The sequence below is a fragment of the Kogia breviceps genome, chromosome 14 (assembly GCF_026419965.1).
Source record: "Kogia breviceps isolate mKogBre1 chromosome 14, mKogBre1 haplotype 1, whole genome shotgun sequence".
NCBI lineage: Eukaryota > Metazoa > Chordata > Mammalia > Artiodactyla > Physeteridae > Kogia > Kogia breviceps.
This window is the reverse complement of record NC_081323.1, coordinates 71563112-71579649: the sequence shown is the minus strand read 5'-3', so window position 1 is coordinate 71579649 and position 16538 is coordinate 71563112. Positions and strand designations below refer to the sequence as shown.

Below are 16538 nucleotides of genomic sequence, written 5' to 3'. Positions count from 1 at the left end.
CGCTATGCCATATACCTGAAACTAGTATAATATTGTAAATCAACTACACTTCCATTTTTTAAAAGTAATTGATACTATGAAGAAAATAAACCTGGCTAAGGTGATAGACATGAAAGAGAGTGTACTTTGGATCGAAGATTTCTCTGGGGAGGTACTTGAACGGAGATCTAAAATGTATGAAGGAGCAAACCGTGCAGAAGCAAAGCACCCATGCACAGCCCAGAGAGAGTATGACGTTTCAGAGGCAGAAGCGAGCTTGGGGTGCTCCAGACTGTGCAAGGCAGCACTACGGCTGCAACACAGTGAGCAACGGGGAGAGGAGGTTGAAAGCAAAGCAGATGCCAGGTCACGCAGGGCCTTGTATGTAGACCGTGTGGAAGAGTCTGGATTTTATTTTTAATGTGAAGGGAAGTCTTTGGGACGTCTTGAACAAGGGTGTCATGTGGTCTGATTTATGGTTTTTGAAAGCCCACGGGGGCCGCTGTAAGAATTAGTAGTCTGTTGGGAATTCCCTGGCGGTCCACCAGTTAGGACTCGGCGCTCTCACTGCCAGGGGCCCGGGTTGGATCCCTGGTCGGGAAACTAAGATCCCGCAAGCTTCGAGGCGCGGCCAAAAAGAAAAAAGAATTCGCAGTCTGTAGTGAGGAGGGGTATAAGTGGGAGTAGGCCAGCCAGGTGAGAGGCCCCTTAAAGAGTCTCCAGGTGGAAGATGATATTGGCTTGGAAGAGGACAGTAGCAGTGTAACTGGAGAGAAGTGACTGGTCTGAAGACAGAACCAAAGAACTCACCTATGCCTTGACTGGGTGTGGGATGTGAGGCAGTGAGAAATCAGGAAAAACATGTAGCATTTTGGACTAAATGTCTGGGGGATGATGGAAACATACTGGGGTCGGGGGGACAGGTTTGTTAAAGGGAAATCGAGAATTCTAGTTTGGACATGTAAAATTTGGGGTGCCTATTAGATACCCAAGCGGTGGTGATAAGCAGGGAAACTAGGAGTGCGTGATCAGCCGGTAGGTCAGCGGTCCTCAAACTTTTCGGCACCAGGGACCGGTTTCGTGGAAGACGATTTTTCCACGGGTGGGGTGCATGGGGGGATGGTTCAGGAGGTAACGTGAGCGGTGGGGAGCGCAGATGAAGCTTCGCTCACTTGCCCACGGCTCACCGCCTGCTGTGCGGCCCGGTTCCTAACAGGCCGTGGACCGCTGCCGGTCCGAGGCCCAGGGGTTGGGGACCCCAGCCGCAGGTGGTATTTACGGACATGAGACCTCAGATAACAAAGGAAAGGATTTAAATGGAGTGATGGTGAGGTCTGAGGCCTGAACCCTGGGGCATATTTAGGGTAAGTAGGAAGAGGAGGAGGAACGAACAAACGGGCCAAACCGAGAGGGAACAGGAGGCAGACCAAGATCACGGTGCTGTGGAACACAGGAGAAGAAAGTGATTCATTGTGTCAAATGCTGCTGAGCGGTTGAGGAAGATGACGACAGAGATGTGGGCATTGGATTGGCAAACTGCAGGCCATCGGCGACCTTCGCTAGACAGGATTCATGGGACTTGTAAAAATCTGATTGGAGAGGGCAATCATGGGGCCAAAGGTACAAGTGGAGGTCTACACATCACACGTCTAAATATTTAAATTTTATCAGCCGAGCAAACTGCTAAATAAAATATTATTGTATTTATTACATATTGGAAGGCGAGATTCAAATTTAGAATTCTCCAGCTCCTTGAGTTCTTTACAGGAAGGAACTGGCTCAGAGAGAACTGGTACCCTGACCTGTTCCCCCAGCTTTTTCTTCTCTCCCTCCAGATTGAATATCCAAGTTCCACCTACACATGCTTCCCCAACCCTCCACCCCAGTCAACAGCCATCTCTGAGGCACAGAGATACACACACCATATCCCTTGGATCTGGAGAACAGCCCTTAATAGGCCCTGGGAGCTGGTCTGGGACCACTTAGACAGGGTCCTAGGCATCCTGAGTGAGGTCTGGGGAGGCGGCAAATCCAAAGGTTTGTGTTCCCCTGGTGGGAAGGGTCGTAGCCTGAGGGGGGCCCAAGTGGGGTCCTCTAAAGCATGGGGCTTAGGGGCGGTACTGGAGTGGGTTAAAGAGAGAATGGGGAATATGAGGTGAAGGGGTGAGAAAGCAGTGTAGACAGCTCTTTGGAGGGACTTTTCCTAGAAGGGGGAAGTAGCTGGAAGGAAAGGAAAAGCCAAAGAAAACTTAGTCTTTTTGCTCTTTAAAGACAGTACTTTTGCATGGTGATGGAAAGGATGAGTGGAGGAGAGGATGGGGATAATGGGCCCACAGTCCTTCAGCAGGTGAAAGGGACAGGATCCAAGCCTCCGGGGGAGAGATTGGTACAGACAGTTCTTCCACTATTAGATGAGGGAGAGCAGATTCAAAGGGCACAGATGTAGGTAGCCTGGTAAATCTGGCAGAGTGGGAAGAAGAAGAATCATTCTTTTCTAATTGCTTCTAATGTTTACAATTACTTAGCAAATGAGATCATCCACTGAGAGTAGGGAGAGACAAGTTGTGAAAAGATAACTGAGACACTTAATGGTTAAGATGGTAAATTTTATGTTATTATGTATTTTACCATAATTAAAAACAATAATAATCTTAGGGTGGCTTAGTGGTTAGGATTCCGGGCTTTCACTGCCATATCCCAGTTCAATCCCTGGTCGGGAACTGAGATCCTGCAAAACATGTGACACAGCCAAAAGAAAAAAAAAATTTTCAAAAGACGAAAAAAGGCTAATAAATAACCATCCTTCCCTTTTTCAAAAAGAAAAAAAAAGCTACCTGGGAAAACAGGAGAGTAAATATATTAGGGAAATGTAATATTAGAGGCAGTACTAGGAGCTTACTGGAGATTTATGGACATAAATTTAAAGCGAAACCCATAAGCTTAATCGTGCATGTTTTTCCTCTGCTACCTTCGGTTGCCAGGGTACTAACAGGTGAAGCAGGCAGAAAGTTGGGTTAAGAGAGTTTGACTGATTTAAGAAGATTTGTGACTTTAATTAAAAAATATTTAAGAGAATTTGACTTAGACTAAAACTGAATGCTTAAAAACTTCTGGATTAGTAAACAATTTCAGATTTATTACGTTTATAGTGTTTCAGTGCTTAGCAATTTTGTTTGTTTCATTTATAAGTCTGCCTTGTCAGACGTTTGAAGCACTGAAGAGAATCAAATCTGTAACTGTGGTTAAAATGCCAAAGCTAAGGGAATGTTATTAATCAAGTTTGTAAGTGATGTTAAATATTTAGGAGAATTTACTATGTCAAATTTACAAGCTAAGTTAGCACTGACATAAGAACAAATGAAAATGAGTCATTAACTTTAGATAAGACTTATAAATACAACAATATCATCTGTGAGTTATACGTTAAAGGCTTAGGGAAAATTGGGTTTTTTACATTTACAAATTTAGCAAATTGAGCATTAATTAAAATACAAGTAACTGTAAGTATACTCTTGTACTCACTAAGGCCCAAATTTAGATGCTAAAAATATGGCTGTTCCCTGAGAGATGCCATCTTATGCCAGTCTCACCATTTTATTTTCTCAGCACAGGTACCTACCTTCCATGTTCCAAAATTCCACTAAAATGACAGAAAAATATGCATTATTTATATATACAAAATAATTTATATTTAATATATATTATTTATATATAAAATTTTTATATGGTCTGGCAAATTTTGCATATAGATCTATAACTGCCAAAACTAAGAAAGAGTCCTATTAGTAAATCAGAAATGATGAAGAATTCCTGTAAGATAGAATATATAAGGGTTCCAATCAATGGCATAGGGTGGAGAAACTTGACACTAAACACTCCTGAGGGAAGGTAGCTCTTCCCAGGGAATCCACGGGGAAATCCAAGATTAGAGTAAACAAATAGAAGAGAGAGAGAGAGGTCTGCCTGGACAGTTGTTAAAGTAATTAAATACAGGGCTGCATTTGGCCTGGCTGGATCAGACATCGCCCTCTAGCTGGCAGCTCACGGCAGATAAAGTTCCCAGGTTAAAGACGCTAGGACTACTTTTTGAATAGGGGAATAAATACCTTTCTTGGAGAAGGCTCTGAACTTGAAGGCTGACCTGGATGGGGAAGCAGAGCCTTTCTTAACAGGGCCTCCACAACAATAGGGACTGAGGTTGGGGAGGAAGAGAAAAGGTTGTCCCCAGTGCCTGGTCCTGTCATTGCTACATGGGTAGCTCTCCAAGGTAGGATGATGCTTCAGAATAAACTGCAGGGGCAGCCGAAGGAGGCAAGCTGTGCCCCGGAGAATACTTAGCTACCTACCAAGAAGGATAGAATATTTCGACCCCTAGAATATAAACTACCTGGTCTGGCAGTACATTTACCCCATCCCTTAAAATCCCAGGAATTGGCTCCTGAAATAAGAACAGGGATTCTCATCTGGACTAACAATGCTCCAGCTTCCAACACTGCAAGTTCTAGAGAAAGGAGTGGTGGATACAAGAAACATAGTGTCTATAAACACTAGTAAAACTTATGACTATATCTAAGTAAATGTGGATATGTTTATTGTGAGAAAAATTAAAAACTGGAACTAAAATTTCATAAGATTTCAACATCGGAGGGGACAGGAAAGGGTTTGAAAGTAGGTTATGGCTTGAATTATTCCAAGGGGGCTGTAGAGGCAAAGTCAGTCTAGATACTGATGGGAAGATATCTGACAGGAGATTTAAGATGAATTGGAATGAGTCATGCAGGAGGCTTCTAGGGTGCTGGAAATATTTCATTTCTCAATGTAAAAATGTTAACTTTTGTTTGCTTTATGTTTTTTTTTCCTGAGTGTCTTATATTTTTGTACATACGGTATTTTATAATAAAACATTTAAAAAATCAAGAGTGACTGCTAGATTTGGGATTTTCAAACCTGGCTGCATATACAACATGGGGAAGGTTTAAAAATACTGATGGCCAGAGCACACCCCAGACCAAATGAATTAGAATCTCTGGGATGGGGACATATGTATCTGAGAACCACTGTACTAAAAGAAAAAAAATAAACAAATGCAACGGGAGGAAACAGTAATCACAATCAATGTTAATGGGTTAAATTCTCAAAGTAAAAGAACTCAACAAGATCACCGAGATCCAAGTTTCCTTCATTTCTCAGGTTTCCTAGCTTGGTATTGGCGCTGTTCTCAAATTCCTTGTGGCTACAGGACTGCTGTAGAAATGTTATCCCTATGTGCTTTTAGGTTTATATTAAGAGGGAAAGAACTCTTGAGTTTATGCCAGATATCTCAGCAAAACCTTCATGGCATCTCTTTTCTTCTATCGTGATCATGTGCTTAACCCTGAGCTAATCACTGTGACCAGGAGACTTTGGTTGGCCAGGCCTACATCACAGGCATGCCCACCCCCTGCTCCAAACTCGGGATGCAGTCAATATTGCCAGAACTACATGGGATGAAAGTGTGGGGGAGAGCTGGAGCCTCAGGCAAAACCCAGAAGCTGTTAGCAGAAGCAGAGTGAATGGAAGCTGGGCAACCAAAGAGAAAAAAAAAATTCCATAATGGAAATATAGATTCAAAGCATTAGAAAACAATAAAAACTAAACCAAAGTGGGTAGGTTCAAAGTGGAAGTTAAGAGTTGGAAACTGGTTAAAGAAAATATCCTGCCCTACAGAAACACTTGTCTATGGCCTTGACTGAGGCCAGAGAAGAAGCTATTAAGGACAGTGGACAAGCTGAGTCAATCTCCATGGCTACCAGTCCATCCTATATCCCCAAATATGTATCTGCAGCTCACATTTCTCTCTCCACGTTTATATACACACTTGCCTTCTGGACAACTATACTACATGTCTGAGAGGCAGTTCAAACTCATCATGTCCAAAACTTAATTATCAAAAGACGCCAACTCTTCTCTTCTTAAATTCCTTTTCTTCGTTAATTACCTCAGGCTCTAAACCAAGAACCTAGAATCATCTTTTAATTCCTTCCTCTCTCACCTCCATGTCTCACCTTTCTCTAAGAATGGTTTCTATCTCCATTCTTCATCAGGATTTAGCACAATTGTAATTTAATCTTTGGGTAATTTGTTTGAATAGTGATCACTCCCACTAGGCTGGATCCAGGAAAATAGGTCCATTGCAGTCTTTCCATTTTTGTATCCACAAATCTGAGCTCTGTTACTGGCGTTCAGTACTGGCGAGTATTTGTAGAAAGATTAAAATCAAATCTGCCATGGGCTTCCCTGATGGCGCAGTGGTTGAGAATCCGCCTGCAGATGCAGGGGATGCGGGTTCGTGCCCCTGTCCGGGAAGATCCCACATGTCACGGAGTGGCTGGGCCCGTGAGCCACGGCCGCTGAGCCTGCGCGTCCGGAGCCTGTGCTCCGCAACGGGAGAGGCCCACGTACCACAAAAAAAAAAAAAAAAAAAAAAAAAAAAAATCAAGTCTGACAGCATCGAGTTTTATGTGCCATCTTCCAAACTCAAAACTATATTACTACCTGAGTAATCTTCTGAAAATGCTGATCTGACTCTATTTTCCCCTCTGTTTAAAATCTTTGCCATTCAATGACCCCTCATTCCCTAAAGGAAAGCAGTGTTTCTTAAGCTTTCAGTGTCTAATAACTACGTATTAGCTGTCTGGAGCATATTGAAAACCTCCAATTTTAGGTAAACATTCATAAAATTTTTAAATAATAAAATTAGTATAAATTAACTTAAAATTAATAATATTCAAGTATACCTTGTTATCCAAGCCTATTTATCTCCTGAGTTTGAGTTTGGAAATCAAGTTCATATAGCAAGGGATACATATACTTGGTACCTGAATTCTGGATAACAAGCAGCAGGAGTTTGGATAGTGCAGTATACCAGGCCTACTAAAAAGAAGTATTCAAATATACTCAGATCCTGAGTTTGGGGAGACAGAGTTGAAATAGCAAAAGTAGGATGATGAGAAATATCAAGTCAGCAAAAGGGATACTGCTATTTGCAATCAACCATTAAAGTATATAACATACACACACATACATGTACATCTGGATTAATGACAGATTCCATTTATTTTGTTCTGCTAAACTAGAGAGCATAACTACGAATTATGGGCAGCAAATGCTTGGTGGCCCTACAGATGGCTGTGTATATTTGGATGGGACCTATACCTAGAAAAAGTGGTGAAGTCTCTCACTAAAGGCCACATTTACAAGCAAGTAAGTCAAAGAATATATCTTATTCAAAGGCTGGATGGTTGGATGTTTTAACTTGGATGGTAGATGCAAATGAATTTCTAATGTTTTTTGTTTGGGTTCAGCTCTGGAAAGAATTTCTCCATGTTTTCTGGCATAGTGAATGGTTTTTAAATATGCCCAATAATATGTTATTGATGCCTTTCTCCAGAAAATGAAAAAAATCAAGTATTAGGAAAGAGTCAATGCCTGCTAACAAAGCCTCTTCACCACAGTTCAATTTCCTGATACCTTAACCTTGGCACTGAACATCCTAAGAGGTTGGGCCTGAAGTGAGAGGTATGAGCTTTTCAAGCTACTGCCCAGGGTGTGTTGACACCCACTTGAAATCACTGAGATAACATTTCCTTACAACACTGGTAATGACGACAAGGACCAGATTTATGGTTTCTGGCTTTCCCTGGCATTATTGGTGTTATAAAGAAGTCTTATCTCCTCCCTCCTTTCAATTACTCACATGAATACCTTCCCCTTGGATAGCCAGCACGCTTTAGGGTGGAAAAACAGTTTTAGTACACGCCGCCCATTTCTTCACAAAACACATGGGAAAGACATATGCTCCCTGATGGAGATTTGATCGTGCTAACAATTTTTGTTACTTCTTCAACACTTAGTGAAGATCAGCATGCATAACTGTTCTTGGTAAATAAAACAGTGTGCAATTTTAGCACCTGGATACAACTATTTTTGAGTAGGCAAGTGAGGTTCATGGCAAAAATGGCCCTCATTCTTCATCCCACCTCATGTCCATGCCCTCTGTCACAGTGCGGTAGCACCCTCCCACTCCACCTCTGAGCTGGCCATGGGACTTGCTGTGGCCCAATGGGATGGTAGCAAATGTGACAAAGCAGAGACCTGAAAAGTGCTCACATGTTTGGGCTCGCTCGTTCTTGCTCCTCTGCCTCTGCCATAAGAACATGCTTGGGCTAGCCTGCTAGAAGATGAGATGCATAGGGTAGAGTTACCCCACTTGTCCCAGCCAAGTCTATCCCAGACTAGCCATGCTGATACCCAGACACATGAAAGAACCCAGCTGAGAGGAGGAGCAGAGTTGCCTACACCACCCACAGCCAGGACTGGCTTCATGGCTATGGGGCCTTTGTAGTCACACAGGGTCCTGTGCTAAGAAAAGTCCCATGCTTGGTTTCATGTTCTGCTGTCATGACCCTGAAATTCTTAATAACTTCTGAATAAGGGGCCATGCGTTTTTATTTTGCACCGAGCTCCACAAATTATGTAGCTGGTCTTGCCCACGTTCTAGCATGACACCTGGAGGAGCCTGGGTGAGATGGGGAGGAACACCTCACTGGCCTACGGACTCATGAGATTAATCAATTCCTACTGTTTAAGTGACTAGGGTTTGCAGTTGTTTTACATTTTTGTAGCAATAGATACTGACACACCAAACCGTTTTTTGCTGGACACATGGCTGGTCCTCCATCAGCATTACCTCAAATACACTTCTAACCTGCATCATATCTCACAAAGATATTAGATTAATTGATAATGAGAATTCAAAATTATAAATTATGTCTTTCTCATTCATATAGCTACCACGGAGATGCAAAAAGCTGGTTCATTCTTTTCCCACAAGTGGTTTCACTCAACTGTAAAACAAAATATTGGCTGTCATCAGTACAACAGTAATAGTTCCACCATCTTTGTGTGTGCCATTTGTGCTATGCAGCATACTATCCCGACATTAGGGTTTGCTTATGGCTACTTTGGCTTTCTCTCTCAGCATTTTATTTGTCCTGAATTTGAGGCTGGTTTTATAAGCATGTTGGCCATAGCATGACTTGTATCTGTTGATGCTGTTGCCTTGGTGTCTTTGCATTTAGAAATAAAATTAATCAATTTCATACCAGAAAATATTATTTTGTGCTTGCTCCCAGAAAAACTACTGGTTGACCTATAAGGTTATGCTATTTCGGAAATGATGTAAAATCTCTGAGAGCATCACGAAGCTCCCTGACAAAGTTTTCTAATACAGAGTGCGCAAGGGGGGATAAATCCCTTGTTCAATAAAATCCAGTTTTTAGATATTCATAGCCACACTTCCCGTTCACACTTTCCCTTTCAGCCGCTTGGGTGAAATCATCACGTTCACAGATGCTCTTGTCCCAACAGATCCTGAAGTCTTGTTCAGTAATTATGCTTCTGAATTGTAGAGTTTATACTACTATTTTTATCATTGCTTTTACACTTCAATGAACCACTTTTTAGTCATTAATCTATTTTTGTTAATCAGAGCCATAACACAATAGTAACAACAAAAAATGCAAATTTTACACACATAAACAATAATATTCCAATGATATAGCTAAACTAAACTATATCCTAGTAACTGATTTTAACTACATCTTGTTAAGTGTCTGACTGATTTGATCCATCCATATGCATGAACCATTATTAAGAACATAATGGTATTTGATAATTCTTCTTCCATTTCAAATTCATAAAATTTTAAAGAACATATCTTTTTATTACTTGTGCCACAGAAGTTGCTTGAGGACCATTACTTTTACAGATTAATTGATCACATTTTATTTTTTTTATTTTTATTTTTTTTTGCGGTACGCGGGCCTCTCACCGTTGTGGCCTCTCCCGTGGCGGAGCACAGGCTCCGGACGCGCAGGCTCAGCGGCCATGGCTCACGGGCCCAGCCGCTCTGCGGCATGTGGGATCTTCCCGGACCGGGGCACGAACCTGTGTCCCCTGCATCGGCAGGCGGACTCTCAACCACTGCGCCACCAGGGAAGCCCTTGATCACATTTTAGAAACACTGACCTAAAAGGCCTGAACTCTTTGACATGATATATAAGCCATTTCATAATCTAGTCCCTTGATTCATATAAAACAATAGTTGTTATTAGTGTGTATACACACACGTTGTTATTAGTATATAACAATAAAAATAGCAACAACAACACTTTCTATTTACTGAGACGTTAAATGATGCCATGTGATCAGGTGGCTTTCTAAGCATTTAAAAGGGATTCTCTTATTTCGAACTCACAGTAACCCTAGAAGGTAGGTACTAGTTTGTTATTATGAATTTACAGATAGGGAATTATGAATATTACAGAGGAACTTGCTCAAGATCACAGAGCTACTAAGATGCCGAGCAGGAATCTGATTCCAGGCTTGTCTAACTCTTAAGGACTATATGACCTGGCCCCCACCCTGCCTCTTCAACCTCCCCTTCCTGCACTCTCTCACAAACGCACGCAGCCTCTGCATGCCTCAGCCAGGGCACACTACCTTCCACTCCCCAGAGAAGATGTCTTCCACCTGTGTCTGGGCCCATCTTGTTCCTTCTGTCTGGAATGCCCTCCGTTTTTCCCCATGTCACCCTTGTGAACTTTCATTCACCCTTCAGCACCCAATTTAAGAGTCTCCTCTATGAAGACTTTCCTTCCGCCCACACCCCAGATTTTTATCTTGTCTGTAATATCAGCCTAAATTTTATTTCTTTCCATTCTCCAGACAAAGATGCAAAAATGTCTAGAGTGACAGCTGAGTTATTAAGAATTATAAGATGACAGAACTATTTACTACAATGTACCTGATTGTTCCCTGGTTTATCATTAGTCGACTCCAGTTATTGATTTACGCCTCAATGAATAGGCAGTTCCTTACCTTAAAATGTTATTCTCAGGTGGTCAGAGGACAGAATTAATTTTTATTGCATCTATAATAGCAACTAGTTAACTTCATGAGGCACAGGGAATACATTCTCTATTTTACCCTCTCCAATTTACTATCTGAGAGTGAGATCCATGATAATTAGTAAAATTTCTAAATTCACTGTCTCTAAGAACTGGTAGGGATATTGTTTTATGGATACTTAGAAAATACAGCTCTATCAAGGTGGCAGAATATATCTTTAGGTCTGCTGGTAATTAAGGAAGCTGTAAGTTAATCAATTATATTCTCTCTGAAGAGAAAGTAGGGGCTTCCCTGGTGGCACAGTGGTTAAGAATCCACCTGCCAATGCAGGGACCTGGGTTAGAGCCCTGGTCCAAGAAGATCCCACATGCTGTGGAGCAACTAAGCTCATGTGCCACAACTACCGAGCCTGCGCTCTAGAGACCATGAGCCACAACTACTGAGCCCGCATGCCACAACTACTGAGCCTGCACTCTAAAGCCCATGAGCCACAACCACTGAAGGCCATGCATTTAGAGCCTGTGCTCCGCAACAGGAAAAACCACCGCAATGAGAAGCCCGCGCACTGCAACGAAGGGTAGCCCCTGCTCGCCACAACTAGAGAAAGCCCATGCGCAGCAACGAAGACCCAATGCAACCCCCCAAAAATTAACTGATTAATTAATTTTTAAAAAGAGAAAGTAGAAGGTGGTGGTTTAGAGCAAAGGTCTCTAAACTTTTTTTTTTTTTTTTTTTTTTTTTTTTGTGGTATGCGGGCCTCTCACTGTTGTGGCCTCTCCCATTGCGGAGCACAGGGTCCGACGCACAGGCTCAGTGGCCATGGCTCACGGGACCAGCCATTCCGTGGCATGTGGGATCTTCCCGGACGGGGGCACAAACCCGTGTCCCCTGCATTGGCAGGCGGATTCTCAACCACGGCGCCACCAGGGAAGCCCTCTAAACTCTTTTGAACACTCACTTCAGCAGTAGACATTTGAACCTGCACCCCTGCAAATGTGTGTATTTATTTATAGTTTATGTATGTGTACTACTGAATTAACATTCAGTATATTACAAAACATTCATGAAATGGAAACGAAAAGGAATGAGGTAAGGAATAAATAAAAATAGAAGTTTCACTATTTTCCTTCCTTACCTAGTGGATCATCTTGTGTACCTGCTGGGATACATTCAGACTACTATTGAAGACCAACAGTCTACAGAACACTCACTGGACGAATACCTACTGGCCCCGGTGGATGCAGATGCTGGGCTCACCCTAGTGGTCCTCAGCACCTGGTTGGCCCCTGTGGACCCAGGATCCAGGTCCAACCATTCAGACTCTGGTCCCCAACCCATCACTGCAGACCCAAGCACCAGGCCTGCCCACTTATGGATATCACCTAGAATCTCTGGATGGGCTGACTGGTGAAGGGCTTTGCCTAATGAAGCCAGTCTATAAAGCCATTCTTCAAGGTGTAGACACCAACACAAGGCCACAAGGATCATGAATAATGAAGAAAACATGACACCGCCAAAAGAAACTAATAAAACTCCAATGACTGACCCTAAAGAAATGGAGATCTATGAACTGTCTGACAAAGAATTCAGAATAATCCTCTTAAAGAAATTCAATGAACTACAAGAAAACACAGATAAACAAATAAATGAAATTAGAAAAACAATGCATGAACAAAATGAGAGGTTCAACAAAGAAATGGAAACTATGTATTTAAAAAAAAGTAGAGGGCTTCCCTGGTGGCGCAGTGGTTGAGGGTCCGCCTGCCGATTCAGGGGATGCAGGTTCGTGCCCCGGTCCAGGAAGATCTCACATGCTGAGGAGCAGCTAGGCCCGTGAGCCATGGCCGCTGAGCCTGCGCGTCTTGAGCCTTTGCTCTGCCACGGGAGAGGCCACAACAGTGAGAGGCCCACGTACCGCCAAAAAAAAAAAGTAGAAATTCTACAGTTGAAGAACACAATAATCGAACTGAAGAATTCAATAGAGAGCTTTGGCAGATTTGACCAAGCAGAAAAAAGAATTAGTGAGCTAGAAGGCAGATCATTTGAAATCATCTAGACAGAGAAGTCAAAGAAAAAAGAATGAAAGAGTCAAGAAAGCCTATGTGAATCATGATATACCATTAAAAGAAACAGTCTATGCATTATTGCAGTCCCAGAAGAAGAGGGGGTAAGGGGGAAAAGAAAGCTTATTTAAAGAAACAATGGCTGAGAACTTCCCAAACCTGGGGAGAGATTTGGACATCCAAGTTCATGAAGCTAATAGGTGACTGTAAAATTTCAACACCCAAATCATGTTTTCCAAGACAACTTAGAATAAAATTGTCTAAAATCAAAGAAAATGAGATAATTTTTAGAGCAGTAAGAGAAAAAAAATCTCACCTATATGGGAACCCCCATAAGGCTTTAATGAATTTCTCAGCAGAAACCCTGTAGGGCAGAAGAGAGTGGGATAATATATTCAAATTACTGAAAGAAAAAAAAAACTGTCAAGAATACTTTACCTAGCAAAGTTGTCTTTGAGAAATGGAGAGAGAAAGATTTTCCCAAACAAACAGAAGCTGAGGGAGTTCAGCATGACTAAACCTGTCTTACAAGAAATGCTGAAATGAGTTCTTCAAGCAGAAATGAAATAACATGAAAATATATGAAAATATAAAAGATACTGGTAAAGGTAAGTATATAGTCAAATTCAAAAAACTCTAATACTGTAAAATGGTGGTGTGTTAATCAGTTAACTCTAGTATAAAGGTTTAAAGGACAAAAGTATTAAAAATAACAATAGCTACAATAATTTGTTAGTGAATATACAATATAAAAGACGTACATTGTGACATCAAAAACATAAAATATAGGGTGGGAATAAAAGAATAGAGTTTTTGTATGCAGTCAAAGTTAAGTTATCAACTTCAAATACACTGTTATGTCTATAAGATGTTTTATTTAATACTCATGATAACTACAGAGCAAAAATCTACAGTAGATACACAAAAGATAAAGAGAAGGGAGTCAAAGCATTCAATTATGGAAAATCACCAGTTCACAAAGAAAGACAGCAAAAGAGAAAGAAAGGAAAAAGGGAACTATATAACAGCTGGAAAACAATTAATGAGATGGCATTAGTAAGTCCTTACCTATCAACAGTTACTTTCAATGTAAATGGACTAAATTCTCTAATCAAAAGGCACAAAGTGGCTGAATGGATTAAAAAACAGAAACCAACATTATGCTGCCTCCAAGAGACTTACTTCAGACTTAAGGACATGAACAGACTCAAACTGAAGGGGTGGAAAAATATATTCCATGCAAATGGAAACCAAAAGAGAGCAGGAGTGGCTATACCTATATCAGACAAAATAGACTTTAAGTCAAAAGTGTTAACAAGAGACAAAGAAGGTCACTATATAATGACAAAGGGGTTAATTAATAAAGAAAATACAGCAATTGTAAATATATATACAACCCAAATCAGAGCACCTAAATATATTAAGCAAATACTAGTAGATGTGAAGGGAGAAATAGACAACACTACAATAATAGTAGGAGACCTCAATACCCGACTTTCAATGATGGATAGATTATCCAGACAGAAAATAAATATGAAACGTTGGACTTGAACTACACCTTAGACCAAACAGACCTAACAGACATGTATAGAATATTCTACCCAACAGCAGCAGAATACACATTCTTCTAAAGCACACATGGAACATTCTCCAGGATAGATCATATGTTAGATTACAAAACAAGCCTAGCAAATAGCAAATGTAACATGATTGAAATCATACCAAGTATATTTTTTGACTGATATGAAACTAGAAATCAGTTACAAGAGGAAAACTGGAAAATTCACAAATGCGTGGAAATTAAACAACACACTCTTGAGCAACCAAGAGGTCAAAGAAGAAATCAAAAGAGAAACCAAACAATATCTTGACACAAACAAAAATGAAAACACAACATACCAAAACTTATGGGATGCAGCAAGGCTAGTTCTAAGAGGGAAGTTTAATGCAATAAACATCTCTATTTAAAAAAAAAAAAAGCAAGGTTCCTAAAGTGAATGAACCCAGCCAGTGCCTCTTGCAATGGAGATGGCCATGTCTTGAGAGTTTCCAACTCTGGAAAAATGAGCATCCTCAAGAGACCCCAGAATCTAACAATAGCATATACACTTCCTTTATAGAGTCTCTTACTGCTATGACTTGATTCTCATAAGCTCCAATTTGGTTGATTTGCTACTTCCCTGCAGGTGAAGAAAGCTTTCTTTGCTTTGGTGACTAATGGTATGCAAGGTGCCCCTTTCTGGGATAGCAAAAAGCAAGGACTTGTGGGCATGTGGACTATCACTAATTTCATCAATATCCTGCACCATTACTGTAAGTCAGCCTTGGTACAGATCTATGAGTTGGAAGAACACAGATAGAAACTTGGAAGGAGGTGTACATACAGGACTTCTTTAAACCACTTGCCTGCATTTCTCCTAATGCCAGCATGTTTGATGCTGTCTCTTCATTAATTCAAAACAAGATCCACAGGCTGCCAATTGTTAACCCCAAATCAGGCAACATCTTGTACATCCTCATCCACAAATGCAGTCTCAAGTTTCTCAAATTGTTTATCACTAAGTTCCCAAGCCAGAGTTCATGTCTAAGTCTCTGGAAGAGCTACAAATCAGCTTCTACGCCAACACTGTTATGATCTGCTGTATGTGACTCTGGGCATCTCTGTACAACACCAATTCTCAGCCCTGCCAGTGGTGAATGCGAAAGGTCATGTGGTAAACATCTTTTACAAGTTTGATGCTATCCATCAGGCAGCAGTAAAGACCTATAGGGCTTCCCTGGTGGCGCAGTGATTGAGAATCTGCCTGCCGATGCAGGGGACACAGGTTCGTGCCCTGGTCCAGGAAGATCCCACATGCTCTGTGGCAGTGCCTGTGAGCCATGGCCGCTGAGCCTCCGTGTCCGGAGCCTGTGCTCCGCAACGGGAGAGGCCACAACAGTGAGAGGCCCGCGTACCGCAAAAAAAAAAAAAAAAAAAAAAAGAAAAAAAAGAAAAAGAAAAGTCCTACAACAACCTAGATGTGTCTGTAGCCAAAGCCCTGAGACATCAATCACATTACTTTAAATGTGCTCTCAAGTGCTACCTGCATGAGACGCTGGAGACCATCATCAATAGGCTGGTGGAAGCAGAGGTTCACCGACTTGCAGTGGTGGATGAGCGTGATGTGGTCAAGGGAATTGTATCACTATCTGACAACCTGTAGGACCTAGTGCTCACAGGCAGAGAGAAGCAGCCCTGAGCTGCGGGAAGGGGGCAGGCAGCACCAGCGGATGTGCCCCACTCACTGCCTGCCTAAAGCTCTGGGAATCACAGATAAAACCTGGTGACTGCTCCTTGCTCAGGAGCCCCCCTACCCTTCTACATGGGAGCTGGAGAATGCATGGGGAAAGGAAGGAGAATAAATTTTTAGGTGTCCTTATCCTCACAGTACTCAGAAAAACTTTCAGTCTAGCCCATCCTAGTTCCTATCCTCTTATTCAGATCCCCCTTTCTGGGCAAACCATGGGCTCTGTGCCCCTCCAGAAAATTCTGATCTCTAAGAGATC

General features: G+C 41.7%; 1 pseudogene; it reads left to right on the top strand.

Moving 5' to 3' along the window:
- The first annotated feature begins 230 nt into the window (after window positions 1–230).
- On the top strand, window positions 231–16231 carry LOC131741610 (5'-AMP-activated protein kinase subunit gamma-1-like; annotated as a pseudogene).
- Window positions 16232–16538: the final 307 nt, after the last annotated feature.